The 16,059-nt window shown below is 39.5% G+C and overlaps 1 pseudogene; it reads left to right on the forward strand.

The window, feature by feature from the left end:
• Positions 1-11,213: 11,213 nt before the first annotated feature.
• Positions 11,214-15,071, forward strand: LOC136309365 (PDZ and LIM domain protein 1 pseudogene; annotated as a pseudogene).
• Positions 15,072-16,059: the final 988 nt, after the last annotated feature.

Consider the following 16,059-nt stretch of genomic DNA (forward strand, 5'->3'; position numbering starts at 1 on the left):
AAAGTTGTGTTGTATTTTATCGATAGACTTTTCTGCATCTATTGATAAGATCATGTGGTTTTTTTCTTTGTTTTGTTGATATGGTATATTACATTAACCGTTTTATGTATGTTGAACCATCCTTGAGATTCTGGGATGAATCCCACTTGATCATGATGTATTATTTTTTTAATATGTTGTTGTATTCGATTTGCCAGTATTTTGTTTAGTATTTTGGCATCTGTATTCATTAGAGATATTGGTCTGTAATTTTCTTTTTTTATGCTGTCCTGAGGGTTATCTTGGCCTCATAAAATGTGTTTGGAAGTATTGCTTCTTCTTCAATTTTTTGGAAGATTTTGAGTAGAATAGGAACCAAATCTTCTTTGAATGTTTGATAACATTCACTAGTATAACCGTCTGGGCCTGGACTTTTATTTTTGGGGAGGTTTTTAATAGTTTTTTCTATTTCCTCCTTGCTAATTGGTCTGTTTAGGCTTTCTGCTTCTTCATGACTCAGTCTAGGAAGGTTGTATTGTTCTAGAAATGTATCCATTTCTTCTAGATTGTTGAATTTGGTGGCATATAGTTTTTCATAGTATTCTACAATAATTCTTTGTATATCTATGATGTCTGTGGTGATTTCTCCTCTTTCATTTTGGATTTTGTTTATATGAGTCCTTTCTCTTTTTTCCTTGGTGAGTTTTGCCAAGGATTTGTCAATTTTGTTGATCTTTTCAAAGAACCAGCTCCTTGTTCTATTAATTTTTTCTATAGTTTTTCTGTTCTCTATTTCATTTATTTCTGCTCTGATTTTTATTATTTCCTTTCTTCAGCTGGTTTTGGATTTTCTTTGTTCTTCTTTTTCTAGTTCCTTAAGATGTGAGGTTAAGTGGTTCACTTGGGCTCTCTCTTGTTTGTTCATATAGGCCTGAAGTGATATGAACTTCCCTCTTATTACTGCTTTTGCTGCATCCCAGAGATTCTGATATGTCGTATTGTCATTTTCATTTGTCTGTATATATCTTTTGATCTCTGTGCTTATTTCTTCTTTGACCCATTCATTTTTTAAAAGTCTGTTGTTTAGTTTCCACAGTTTTGTGGATTTTTTTCCGTCTTTTTTGCAGTTGAATTCTAGTTTCAAGGCTTTATGATCTGAAAATATGCTTGGTACAATTTCAATTTTTCTGAATTTGCTGATGTTATTTTTTGTGGCCCAACATATGGTCAATTCTTAAGAATGTTCCATGTACACTAGAGAAAAATATATACTCTGTCGCTTTGGGATAGACATCTGTAGATGTCTATCATATCCAGGTGCTCTAGTGTTTCGTTTAAGGCCACTATATCTTTATTGATTTTCTGTTTGGATGACCGATCTAGAGCCGTCAGCAGTGTATTGAGGTCTCCAAGTATGATTGTATTTTTGTCAGTTTTTGTTTTTAGGTCAATAAGTAGCTGTCTTATATATTTTGGTGCTCCTTGGTTTGGTGCATATATATTAAGGATTGTTATGTCTTCTTGATTCAGTATCCCCTTAATCATTATGAAGTGACCATTTTTGTATCTGAGTACTTTTTCTGTCTTGTAATCAGCATTATTAGATATGAGTATTGCTACACCTGCTTTTTTTTATGTTATTTGCTTGGAGTATTGTTTTCCAGCCTTTCACTTTGAATTTATTTTTATCCTTATTGCTTAGATGTGTTTCTTGTAGTCAGCATACAGTTGGACTTTTTTTAAATCTCTTCTGCTACTCTGTGTCTTTTATTTTAATTTTTTAAATTTTATTTATTCATTTTTAGAGAGGAGAGAGAGAGACAGAGAGGGAGAGAGAGATAGAGAGAAAGAAGGGGGGAGGAGCTGGAAGCATAAACTCCCATATGTGCTTTGACCAGGCAAGCCCAGGGTTTCGAACTGGCGACCTCAGCATTTCCAGGTCGACGCTTTATCCACTGCACCACCACAGGTCAGGCTACTCTGTGTCTTTTTATTGGTGAGTTTAATCCGTTTACATTTAGTGTAATTATTGACACTTGTGGGTTTCCTATTGCCATTTTATAAATTGCTTTCTGTTAGTTTTGCATCTTGTTTGATTCTTCTCTTTTGTTTTTCTATCATTTGTTTTTGTTTGTTTGTATTCCATACTTCTTTCCTTTGTTGCTACCTTTTTAAAGTCATGTGCTTCTGTGGTGGTTTTTTTCAAGGGTGGTTACCATTAAGTAATGAAAAGGGTACCTACCATATTCATTGTAGTACCCTATCTATGAGTATTTGTTCACTTCATCATCCTTTGCTACTGTTAATCTCCATCCTCTTCCCCCCCTTTTTTTTTGCTTTTGTTTTCACAGTTTAAGTTTGGTTTTATTGTGTTCTTGGAGCTTTTACTTGTGGTTTTGTTTTGTTTTGTTCTTTGAATCTGGTTGGAAAACCCCCTCTAGAATTTCCTGGAGTGGGGGTTTTCTAATGATAAATTCCCTTATCTTTTCTGTATTTGTGAATGTTTTTATTTCTCCTTTGTATTTGAAGGAAAGCTTTGATGGGTATAGTATTCTTGGCTGAAAGTTCCTCTCTTTCAGGGCTTTAAATATTGGGGCCCACTTTTTTTCTGATTTGTAGAGTTTTCTGAGAAATCTGATGATAATCTAATAGGCCTTCCTTTATATGTTGTATTCTTCTTTTCCCTGGCTGCCTTGAGATTTTTTTCTTTGTCATTGGGTTTGTACCATTTTCATTATGATGTGCCTTGGAGTAGGTTTATTGTGGTTAAGAAAACTCGGTGTTCTGTTTGCTTCTTGAATTGAGGCTTTAGTTCTTTCCACAGGCTTGGGAAGTTATTTTCTATTATTTGTTTGAATATATTCTGCATTCCATTTTCTCTCTCTTCTCCCTCTGATATACCTATTATTCTCATGTTATTCTTTTTGATGGAGTCAGACAATTCCTGTAGGGCTTTCTCATTTTTTTTTTAAATTTTTGAGTCTCTCTCTTCTTCTCTCTGTTATGCCTGAAGTTTCTTGTCTTCTATGTCACTAATCCTATCTTCTATCTGGCCTGTTCTATTAACTGAGCTTGTTACCTCATTTTTCAGTTCATGAATTGAGTTTTTCATCTCTGTTTGATTTGTTTTTATAATTTCAATTTCCTTGGTAATATATTCTTTGTGTTCATTGAGTTGTTTTCTGAGCTCCCTAAATTGCCTTTCTGTGTTTTCTTGTATATCTCTGAGTATTTTTAGGATTTCTATTTTAAATTCTCTGTCATTTAGCTCCAAGGTTTTCAATATATTAAATCTTTTCTCCATAGATTTTTCCACATCTATCTGTGCTACTTCTCTATCTTTTGCATCCATGATATTTGATTTCCTTTTTCTTAATGGTATCTGAGGGTGGTCTTGTTCATAGCACTAATTAAAATTAATAAAGACTAAAAAGTAAATAAATAAATAAATTGAAAAAATTTGGAGAGAAAAAAACACACAAAAAAACCCAATAATAATTTATTATTCCCCCCCCCCCCTTTTTTTCCTTCTCATCCTCTCCTCTCCCTTCCTCCTTAGGAAAATATCATGATGAACTGTGAATTATATTATGCTAAATGGAACAAAAACTGCCTATAACGAAGGGCCTGAGTTGAGGGGAAGTGTTCAAGGGGCAAAAAAGGAAGTAGGGACCCACAAAATGCAAAAAGGAAAAAATTTGGGTCAAGTATAAAATGATTTGCTTGTAAGTGATGGTCGACTAAGAGATATAATGATAGGGATAAAAGGGAAACAGGAAGAAGGAAAAAAAAACTATTGTATTAAGTGGAGCAAAAACTAAATAGAATGGAGATCCTGGGTTGGGAGGAATGCTAATGAGTTAAAAAGCAAGGTAAAAAGCACCAAAATGCCACAAAAAAAAAAAAACACTTGAGTTCCAAATTAAATAATTTGTTCGTGATTGAGGATTGAATGAGAGGAAAAGTAAAAGGAGAAAAGAAGAAACTAATAGAGAGGGAGAAGTAAGGAAAAGGAGCAAAGGAAAAAAAGAAAAAAGAAAAAAAAAACAAAAAGAGGGAGAGAGAGAGAGTTAAGGGTTTTGGAGTGTAACCCTCATGGAGAGTAAGGAAGAACAAAAGAAATGAAATGTAACACTTATGGGTAGTGTAGTTCAAGAAGAGGACAGAATTAGATGAGCAGAGAATAAAAGGACCAAAGTGGAGGAAGTAGAAATAATAATAATAAAGGCAAGAAGATGAAAGAAACAAAAAAATAGTGGAACAAGGTATAAAGTCTGTGGATTTTTCTTGATTTTGAGAGGTTAACTTCTTCCTTTTTCTTTCCTTTCCCTCTTCCTGGTTGGTGACTCTGTACCCCAGGTTCTGCCCCTGTGGCACGCTTAGGTAGAGATTTGCAGTTGATGAGACTCTATGGCGATGTCATATATTAGGCTTCAATCTTGTTGGTAGTCAAGGCTTGTTAGCGTTTGCAGGCTCCAACAATGAGAGAGTCCGTTTTCCTGGAACCTTTCTCCTAGTCTTTCCTTCCTGAATTAGCATCCTGATGATCCAGTTATGAGGCTGCCACTGTCTCTGCCTGGGGAGTAAGAGGCTGAAAGAGCTGGCAAATCCCCACTCTATTCCCACTCAACACAAGGCTCTGGGTAAGGCTCTGGCAGTCAGAGCCGCCAGTGTAATCAGGCGGGGCTAAAAGCCAATTGCTCTCAAGGTGACTTTGTATGAGCCTCCAGGCCTGTTCAGCACACCTAGCACTCTGTGGGACCACTCTCCCCAGGCTTTCCGCACTTTGTAACCTGTTTTGGCTGGGAAGGAGATGCACTAGTTGCTGCCTGCAGTACAGGAGGTCTTAACACTGCCAAGTCCCTCTTTTTAGCATATATCCCTGAGTATGAAAGCTCTGCCAATCAGAAGTTGGCACCCTTTAGCAAGAGGCACTAAAAAATATCACGCCTCTTGTCTTAGATTGCTGAACTGAGAGAGATCTTGTCAATTATAGCTGCGTAGGTCAGTTGGGAGGTGAGCAGACTGTGGGTTAAGCTAATTTCAACGATTGGATCCACCGATCTGCTCCAGAAAGGACTGCAAGCTGCCCACGCACCCCTCCCCCAACGCTTGATTGTTAGCTTGAATGGCTGGGTGAGGTGCCCCACCCACCCAGAGAAGCTGGGGCATAGGGAAGTTCGCTTTGGCACACTCCCCACGCTGCTGGCAGCTGCTGCTCATGGCGCCGGTGGCTGCTCCCGGCAGCGCGGGCGGTTGCTCACGTGGGCTGATTCACCACAGGCACACTCTTTCCTCGGCTTGAATGAATATCCGTGCCGCAGCCCAGCCTCCTCTACACCCTTAGCTCCCCACCCCCGACTCTCAGTTCCAAGTGAAAGCAGCCTTTGCTCAGGTTAGTGAGGAAGCAGAGTGTTTTTTTGTCCGACTTATTTCCTTCAGGGTTAATTATATATTTAGTCAATTTTTCTCTCGACCCTACCTTCACCTTCAGTGTGTGGAACTCCTGGTCACTCCAAAGATAGATTTTTCTGTCTCTGGTTGATGAACTTTTTGAAATTTTGGGGAGATTTGTCGGTCGCACTCCTCATAGTGCCATTTCTCTGATGTCACTCCTTTTTCTTTTTCAAGGCATTCTATTCTTATTTTTACATTTTAAAATAATTTTATGTTGAGAGTGGATGAGAAGCATCAACTTATAGATGTTTTCACTTTAGTTGTTCATTGATGCTTCCAAGAAAGGGAGGAGAGAATGAGAAGCATCAACTCATAGCTGCTTTCACTTTTAGTTGTACATTGAGCTTTTCGTATGTGCCTTGACCAGAGCTGTGCCAATGTCCCCTTGCTCAAGCCAGAGTCCTTGAATTTTTCATGCCAGTGACTTCTGGGTTCAAGCTGGCGAGTTTTGGGGTCATATGGACGACCCCCACTGATGAGCACCTGTCAGAGTCAACAACCTCAGGGCTTCCAATGAACCTGTATGCTTTACCCACTGCGCCACCACTGGTCAGGCTGTATTTACATTGTAAAAGAAAACAATATTTGAATCAGAGAAATATTTTAAATTTCTCATGTTGAATCTTTACTAAGTCACTTCAACTTTCTTTTAAAGTTATCTTCTAGTCCCTGGATCCCCCTTCTTTTTTTACTTCAGAGTCACCTGCTCTATTTTCTTCGACTGTTTTAGGCTTTACTTTTTTTCATGTAGTAATTCTTATTCATTGAATGCATGTATGAATGAACACATGAATAAATGAAGTAGTTGATTAGTCTCCCTAGCTAATGTGGGATTGCCTGGCTGGTGTGTCAACAGCTCCACCTTTTTTGCATGACACTGCTCTAATGGGAAGTTTGGCTGGAGCTCAGGCATGTGACTGGGCTTTGCTCAGGGAAGTACCACTTAAAGTGTGCTCAGGAGACTGAGGCTGGTCTGCAAACCATTGTCCACATTGAGATAAAAATAGAAGTTTAAAATGCTTATGTAGACACTTTTGTAACATTTTAACACATTGCTGAGGAACCTAAGGAAGCATGTGTAATGTCGGCAAATATGGTTTTACATCTGGATTTTTTATTGGAGTGTATTTTGATGATTCAGCTACAATGACAGGAGAGTATTTTACCGTTAAGTAGATTGTTGCAGAATGTAATCAGTGTACACCTCAGTCAAAGAAATTTTCTTTTTCTTTTCTTTTCTTAAAAAATTTTCCAGGGACCTGCCTGGTTGGCTCAGTGGTAGAGCATTGGACTGGCATGTGGAAGTCCCATGTTCAATTCCCGGTCAGGGCACACAGGAGAAGCGCCTATGTGCTTTTCCACCCATTCCCCTTGTTTCTCTCTCTCTCTCTTCCCATCCCGCAGCCATGGCTCAAAAGGCTTGAGCAAGTTGGCCCCAGGTTCTGAGGATGGCTCCATGGCTTCTCCTCAGGTGTAAAATAGCTCGATTGCTGAGCTATGAAGCAGTGGCCCCAGACAGGCACAGCATTGCCCATAGGGAGCTTGCTGGGTGGATCCTGGTCAGGGCACATGTGGGAGTTTGTCTCTCTGCCTCCCTGCCTCTCACTTAATTTAAAAAAATCCCAATTATTTGAGAAAGAGAGAGAGAGAAGGGAGGAAGGAAGGGGGAGAGAGAGAAAAAGAGAGAGAAGCATTAACTCATTGCTCCACTTAGTTCCATTTAGTTGTGTACTCATTGGTTGCTTCTCATATGTGCCTTGACTAAGGATGGAACTTGAAACCTTGGCATGCTAGGATGAAGCTCTACCCACTTAGCATCCCAGTCATGGCCAAGACTTTATTTCTTTAAAAAAAAATCTACCCACCTAAATTGTGCCTTGAAACCTGGTAAAATTTGAATTATGAAAAGTAATGTGTTAAGTTTGAGGTTATTTTATTTTTATTAGTGATAATATGGAAGTTGATTATGAACAACTATTAATGCTAGCTGAGGTATGTCTATAGAGGTGAAAAAAAGCTGTTAAAATATTTGCAATAAATAATAAATTCTTAGTCTTTCTGCAAAAGAAGAAATGATTGTAGCCTAAAATTTTTTTTTGTATTTTTCCAAAGTGAGAAGGGGGCAGAGGCAGACAGACAGACTCCCACATGCACCCGACTGGGATCCATCCAGCCTGCCCACCAGAGGGCGATGCTTGGCACCTCTGGGATGTTGATCCACTGCAATTGGAGCCATTCTAGTGCCTGAGGCAGAGGCCATGGAGCTATCCTGAGCTCCCGGGCCAACTTTGCTCCAATGGAGCCTTGGCTGTGAGAGGGGAAAAGAGATAGAGAGAAAGGAAAGGGGGAAGGGTGGAGAAGCAGATGGGCACTTCTCCTGTGTGCCCTAGCCAGGAATCAAACTGGGGACTTCCACATGCTGGGCTGACGCTCTACAGCTGAGACAACCAGCCAGGGCCTATAGCCTAAAATTTTTAAAGATATGAATTAACAGTCTTGCTAATCTTTCAATATCTTTGATAATTTAAAAATTATCACCAGATTTTTATACAAGGAAGAAAGCTAACATGATTTTCAAATGTCACAGAAGATCAAAGAACAAAAATAATATTTAGATTCTTAGAAGAACAAAATTTGTATGGAGTGTTATGAGATGTACCATACCTATTGACAACGAAGATGGAAATATTAATATTGCAGATCTGTTAAAAAATTATCATCAAATACCTTAAAATTTAATTAAAGGTGATGAATTTTATTTTCTACAAAAGGGTGATGACACATAGGAAATTCATAGATCCATAATCCATTTATTTTATCAAAGATAACTTAAATGTAACTAAAATTTAGGAATAAACTATTGACACTGGCTCAAATGAATACTCAGAGATAAATCTTAAAAATATAGTATCACTTTAGTTTGAATTAAAGTTTAATATGAATATTCTGAGCTTATTAAAATTTCCTTAAAATCTTTTCTTACATTTCCATCAACATAATTTTGTGAGGCTAATTTTATATTGCATAAGTTATTAAAACAAACATAGAAACAAGTCATATCAGTGGAAATAGTAGAGTAAAACATCCTAAAATCTGAACCTTCATAAAAGCAATGAAAAAAAAACAATTAACCATATCATATTTTTTTTCAGATCTCTCAAAATTAACCAAATCTTGCAGTTACCCAGGGGGCATTTTTTTTTTTTTTTGAGAAAAATATCTGAATCTCAGTAAGAGTAGTAATCTTTGTGGAATTTTAATTTACCTTAGTCCCACCCCTCACTTCCTAGCTCTACAGTAGCCCAGAGAAATAGCAGCCACATTCCAGATACTGAGTGCTCAGAACAGAGAGGGAGTTTTTTCCATATCTCATTCCTTAAAAATTGACATCATTTGACCTATCTGGTGATTCCCTAGACCAGTGGTCCCCAACCTTTTTTGGGCCATGGACCGGTTTAATGTCAGAAAATATTTTCACGGACCGGACTTTAGGGTGGGACGTATAAATGTATCACATGACCAAGACAAGAATCAAGAGTGAGTCTTAGACGGATGTAACAGAGGGAATCTGGCCCTTTTTTAAAAATAAAACATCATTCAGACTTAAATATAAATAAAATGGAAATAATGTAAGTTATTTATTCTTTCTCTGCAGACCAGTACCAAATGGTCCACAGACCGGTACCGGTCCACAGCCTTGGGGTTGGGGACCACTGCCCTAGACGACTGTGCTCCAAAGGTTCATCTTTAATTTGACCCAACTTTAATTGCGCCAAGTACTAAAAGCCTCTCCCAGTGGCAAGGAGGCATTTGTTGAAACTTTTTCAGGCATGTCTTTTAGCTATGAGGTTGTGTGGATGGCTAAAAGTTGGAACAAACAACTGACTAATCAAAAAGCTTAAATGGAGAAACTGAGGAATAAGGTGTTGTAGGGATTTTGGAAAACTCTGACATATTCCTGAGACTCAAAAACATGAAAATGTTCACCAAATCTCAATATATTTCAGTAATGTGATGTTTCTCCCCCACTAAAGGTTTATAATTTTTAGAGAAGGGATGAAGATATACACATTGTCAGTTATAAAAACCAGTCATGGGGATGTAAAGTACAGCATAGGAAATATAATCAATAAATTGTAGTAACTATGTATGGTGTCAGGTGGGTACTAGAGTTATTGGGGTGATCACTTCATAAGTTACATAAATACCTAATCACTATGTTGTACACCTGAAACTAATATTGTATGTAACTTCTAATCAAACAAAAATGATTAAAAGTCATGTTTAGGGGCCTGACCTGTGGTGGCATAGTGGATAAAAAGTCATTTTTAAAAGTTAAAAAAAATAATACATATGCTATGTGAAAGAAGCCAGACCCTCCCAAAAAAGTCCCAAATTGTATTAGCTCATTTACATGAAATGCCCATCATAGGCAAATCCATAAAGACAGGAAGTAGATAAGTAGTTACCAGAGGCTGAGGGAGGGGAGAGTGGGGAATACTGCTAATGATATGAGGTTCCCATTTGGAGGGATGCAAATGTTCTGGATCTAGTGGTGGTGGTTTCACACTTTGCGAATATTCTAAAAACCACTGAACTGTGTACTTTAAACAGGCACATTTGGGGGCATGTAAATTATATCTCAAAAAATAAAGAAGCATACATAGAAACAGTTTAGATATATATTATTTGTGAATAGCCAATAATCCAATATTGATTAAATAAGTTAGAAAGCAAAAAGCAGGCTAATTTTTTTAAAATAAAACTTTTAGTATTTTTATATATTGTGTCTGTCCAAAGCTCACAGTTTTTTTTTCTTCCTTTTTTCTTTGGCATGGCAGCAGTCATTTTCTTCATCACCCCTCGTGACAATTGCAGAATGACAGAAAGTTATTCATGTTAATAATAATCCTCTATTTTAATTTTATGTATGTACACTTTTAATAAATGTGAACCATTTTTGAAATACCCTTTTTCTTCTTTTTTTAAATTTTATTTTCTGAAGCTGGAAACGGGGAGAGACAGTCAGACTCCCGCATGCGCCCGACCGGGATCCACCCGGCACGCCCACCAGGGGCGACGCTCTGCCCACCAGGGGGCGATGCTCTGCCCCTCCGGGGCGTCACTCTGCCACGACCAGAGCCACTCTAGTGCCTGGGGCAGAGGCCAAGGAGCCATCCCCAGCGCCCGGGCCATCTTTGCTCCAATGGGGCCTTGGCTGCGGGAGGGGAAGAGAGAGACAGAGAGGAAGGAGGGGGTGGGGGTGGAGAAGCAAATGGGCACCTCTCCCATGTGCCCTGGCTGGGAATCGAACCCGGGTCCCCCGCACGCCAGGCCGACACTCTACCGCTGAGCCAACCAGCCAGGGCCTGAAATACCCTTTTTCATATTTTAACTTTTATTCTGGTTATACTGATTAAAATGCAATCTTGTGTCTTATGAATCTAATAATAAAATATTTTGGCTTGTATTTTATATGTCTTTGTCTTTTTCTATTTTTCTAATAATTCATTTCTATTGTATTTTTTAAAGTAACTGTCTGTAATGGATTAAAAATATTTTTGAAAAGAACTGTCCCTTTACCATGGATCATTTGAGGCACTCTAACATGGGGTGCCTGAGCTGGCGTCAGTCCTGGCTTTGTGATGCTGGAAGAAGTCCTCTGTGATAAAATATATATGGACGGATTTACAGCTTCTTAGGTAAACCAGTACAATGTCTTCTATAAAAACCTCTTTTAATATTATTTTTAATTGTTGGCAATATTGGCCTTCGACATGCTCTTGGAAGGTGTGAAGAAGACAATGGAAGAGGGGTAACTGACATGGCCATCACACAGATACACATTCAATCACCCCCTCTGTTTTCTGACATCCCTTTCACTTCTACCTACACTACTGACCATTTCTGGAGCCTGTGACTGTCTACAGGCCTCCCTCAGGGAGGCGAGGTCCATCTGACAGTGTCCACAACAGTGACATTCTGGGATCCAGCTCCCTTTGCTGCCCTGCCCACCTGCTTTCTGCCCTTTGGAATTTGTTGAAATTTCTTGTCTACTGTTAACCCCCTCCTTGCTTTCTTTGTTGTGTGAGTTTATTCCATCCAGCTCCCAGGAGGGATGACAGGTGGAGGCCTATGTTCATTACATCCCAAGCTAGGTCAGCCTGCAGTTTGCACCTTCGATATATACATCAGTTCTTTTAACAACTATAGAATAAAATATCATTATGCAACATTTCTCAAGTTGTTGAACTGAGTTAGTATCAGATAAGTTAAGAAGAAATTTACCAGTTTTACTTAAAATGTTAATATTTTAGGTTAAAATTTTACCTTGATGTAAATTATCTGAATTAATTTGACTAATGTAGATATCACCATGTTCTCTTTTTTAATTGAAAAAAAAAGCCACAACTGATATTTGTAAAGTTTTCATATATATTTCATTCATCCAACAAATATATCCCGGTTGAATGCCTTGCGTGCAGGCACTGTCCTAGGTGCTGAGGACATAGCAGTGAGGAGGGCTAAGTCAGTGGTCCCCACCCCCAGGGCTGCGGACCGGTACCAGTTCGTGGGCCATGTGGTACCGGTCTGCAGAGAAAGAATAAATAACTTACATTATTTCTGTTTTATTTATATTTAAGTCTGAACGATGTTTTATTTATAAAAAATGACCAGATTCCCTCTGTTACATTCGTCTAAGACTCATTCTTGATGCTTGTCTCGTAAGTTTGACAATTATATTTAAAAATACCACAGTTTTTAGGCAGGTCGCATAATTTTATTTTGTGCATTTATCCGTCCCACCCTAAAGGCCGGTCCGTGAAAATATTTTCTGACATTAAACTGGTCCGTGGCCCAAAAAAGGTTGGAGACCACTGGGCTAACTGACTTATGTAAGAGTTTTCAGGTAAGAAAGAGTACTACAAAGAAAATAAAACATAATGATATTAAGTGGCTGGGAGAAGAGGTTGCAGCCATTATATAAAGAGTCTGGGAATGGGTTTATCCATTTACAGGGAGATTACAGGCCATTTACAACGATTTCTAAATTGCAATCTTGTCTATTATTCCATTGCTCAAAAAGAATCTTTATGGCCTTCTTAGGGCATTACTTTCTGTCCTGAAAAAACTATTTTCCTAGTTTAGATCATCTTTTAGATATTTGTATTTCTTTTTATAATTAATACTATTGCATAAGCAGTTTTTGAAATTATTACAAACTCTATCATCATTTCTCTTAATTACTGCATAATGGTATGCACATTTTAAATTTAGTTAGCTAATCTTATAGTAAGACCCATTTCTGGCTTTCATGATTATACACATTTTTAAAATGAACATCTTTGTATATTTGCTTGACTCATTTTGAAGTATTGAGTCCAATATTGAAAGTATGGTAGATACACTATGGAATACTACTCAGCCATAAGAAATGATGACATCGGATCATTTACAGCAAAATGGTGGGATCTTGATAACATTATACAGAGTGAAATAAGTAAATCAGAAAAAAACAGGAACTGCATTATTCCATACGTAGGTGGGACATAAAAGTGAAACTAAGAGACATTGATAAGAGTGTGGTGGTTACGAGGGGAGGGGGGAGAGGGAGAGGGAAAGGGGGAGGGGAAGGGGCACAAAGAAAACTAGATAGAAGGTGACAGAGGACAATCTGAATTTGGGTGATGGGTATGCAACATAATTGAACGACAAGATAACCGAATATATGTATCCTGATTTACTGATGTCACTCCATTAAAAAAAATTAAATTAAAAAAAAAAAAGAAAGTATGGTAGCATCATTGAGACTCTTAGACCAACATTTCCAAATTATACCTGAGCAAATACATATTTCCAAATCCAAGAATTTTTTAATTAGGTGTTTCTATTTTTGAAAAGTTTGGCCCTGGCCGGTTTGCTCAATGGTAGAGCGTCAGTCTGGCGTGTGGGGGACCCGGGTTCTCTTCCCGGCCAGGGCACATAGGGGAAGCGCCCATTTTCTTCTCCACCCCCCCCCCCCTCCTTCCTCTCTGTCTCTCTCTTCCCCTCCCGCAGCCAAGGCTCCATTGGAGCGGGGATGGCCCGGGCGCTGGGGATGGCTCCTTGGCCTCTACCCCAGGCGCTAGAGTGGCTCTGGTCGCGGCAGAGCGACACCCCAGAGGGGCAGAGCATCGCCCCCTGGTGGGCAGAGCGTCACCCCTGGTGGGCGTGCCGGGTGGATCCCGGTCTCTCCCCGTTTCCAGCTTCGGAAAAATGCAAAAAAAAAAAAAAAAAAAAAGTTTTTAAATTTGATATGTGGAAGTTGCATATTGTATTATTATTATTATTTTAAGCTAATGGAATGCCCCCACCCCAAGCTCCCAGGGGTGCTGTGAGCTCGCTGCCTCCGTGGCTGCCTGGGAAGCCCCGCGCTCTGCCTCCTGCAGTGTCTGCCCCGCAGGTCATCTGACAGCTCACCACTGCAGCCCCACCGCCACTCAGCAGATAGCCCAGGCTACTGCCAAGGGGGGCAGACAAGGACTTCGAGCAGCCTCTTGTCATTCCTCAGGTCACTCTTGGAAGCGAGGCCTCTATAAGTTAAGTTTGTATAGGAGACAGAATCACAGCCATTGAGAAGGAAAATACTGGCTCTATGACACACTTGGAAGCTCAGAAGCAAATCAAAGGTTGCATGGACAGCATGACTCCCAGGGAAACAGATCTGAACAGGAAGTCTGGTCTCCTTCAGTGGCAGAGGAAAGAGACGTCACCTGTACAAGATGAATTGAGCCTCTGAACCTCAAGAGGTCCTGCACCTAGGCAGAGCCCACAGCCGGGCTGCCATGCAGTGTTCACTGCCTGGCCTGCCCCGCAGCGCTGCCCCCAGAGTCACCACGAACCAACCCAACAGCCCCTCCAGCCTCCACTGCCCTGAAGACATCTCCAACTTCAACAGCGCCTTGGGGGCAAAAGGGGCAGTCAGGGGACCAGAGATGAAGGGCAGAGCCTCAGAGCATTCCCAGACTCCAAGCGGACTCGTCCTCGACAAGGAATCTGAAGTGTACAGGATGCTTCAGGAGGAACAGGAGTGAAATGAGCGCAGAAACAGTTCACGGCACTCCTGGCGTTACAGGAATCCCAGAGTCTGAGGAGAAAGAGGATCCCAGAAAGCACTTGGGGTTCCGAAGTGTTAAGGCTCCAGTCACTACAGTGGCTGCATCGACGGAAATGCCCAGACGTTCCCCGTGTGTGACTAATGTGGCCCCAGCACTGTCAGTGTGTTTGTGAAGCTGCGGGACCATCACCGCCACTGCCACCCTGAGGGGTCTGTGTGCACCCACTGAGGCACACACCTGAAACAGAAGGGTCATTTCTTTGTGGAGGATCAAATCTACTGTGATGTTCAGGGGGTGTCACACTTGTCTTTCCCAAGTGAATCAGCAGCTCTGCACCAAACACTGATTTCCTACCAGCCCCTGTGGTGGCTTGTTCACAATGCTCGGGCCCCGCCCTCTTTTAGAAGCTCTTGCTTACCTTGGTTTTATCCTTCATTAAACGTGTGTCCCCTGCCATTGCTAACTGACTCGCATGGCTGTGTAATGCCTGCTTTTAGGATGAATAGAAGATGGTTTCGTTCAGTGTTCCCTTACTAGCATCACTGTGTCTCCACCTTAGCGCATCTCTGCTGCACACAGACATCAAATTGGAACCAAACTCTGACATTGCTTTTGGTTTTACTCAGCACACTGATAGAATTGAACATTATTTTCCTACTGATTGCTTATGCTTAGGCTTAATATAAATGTGTACACGAATACACACTTACAGAGTGTTGGTCATTAATTGTTTTATAAAATTGGATTTTAATTCATCTTTCTCTGAAATCTTGATTTCTTGCACTTCATAAAAGTGTTTAGAACTCCTGAATCAATTGGAAAAATATGGGATTATTTATTTTGTGAATATGCCACAGTTTTGTTCAATCATTCCACCACTGATGAATAATTTCTTTGATTCTATTTGTGTGCATTATAGAAAAAGAGGCAATAATATTTCTGTACACATGTCCATGTACCCTGGCACTTTCATATCTGAGGGAGCTATTCCCAAGAGAGGGATTGCTTGGTCAGATATGCATATATTTTTACCTTTAACAGAGATTAGCAGCTTCTTTCATTTTTCCTGTATGTTTTAGTATAGTCTATGTAGAATGTAAACGATATATTACTGGAGAATTTAAAGTAATCTGTATCTAAAGCCACATAAGACTAAATTAGTAGTTTTTAAACCTAACTGCCTATTCATATTACCTGGAGAGCTTTTAAAAATCTTAATCCCAGGCCACATTTCTAATGAATGAAATTAGAATCCCCGCATTGGAAGAAAGATAATATAAAGAAAAATAAAATAAAAGATTTGATAGTTCATAAAGTTTGCATCAGATCTAATATTTTCTGATTCTGTCCATAATTGATCCAATTGTAAATATTGATTCATCTATAATCAGTTTACTACCGGCTAATTGATAGAGTCCAACAGGCATATCAATGACAACAGTACCCAAAGCTAGTTTTTCGGCCCTTATCTTATTTTATTTAGTCTTACACCAAACAAGCAAGGTAAAGCAAATAATGCAATAAC

The sequence above is a fragment of the Saccopteryx bilineata genome, chromosome 6, assembly GCF_036850765.1.
Source record: "Saccopteryx bilineata isolate mSacBil1 chromosome 6, mSacBil1_pri_phased_curated, whole genome shotgun sequence".
In the NCBI taxonomy this organism is placed as follows: Eukaryota; Metazoa; Chordata; class Mammalia; order Chiroptera; family Emballonuridae; genus Saccopteryx; species Saccopteryx bilineata.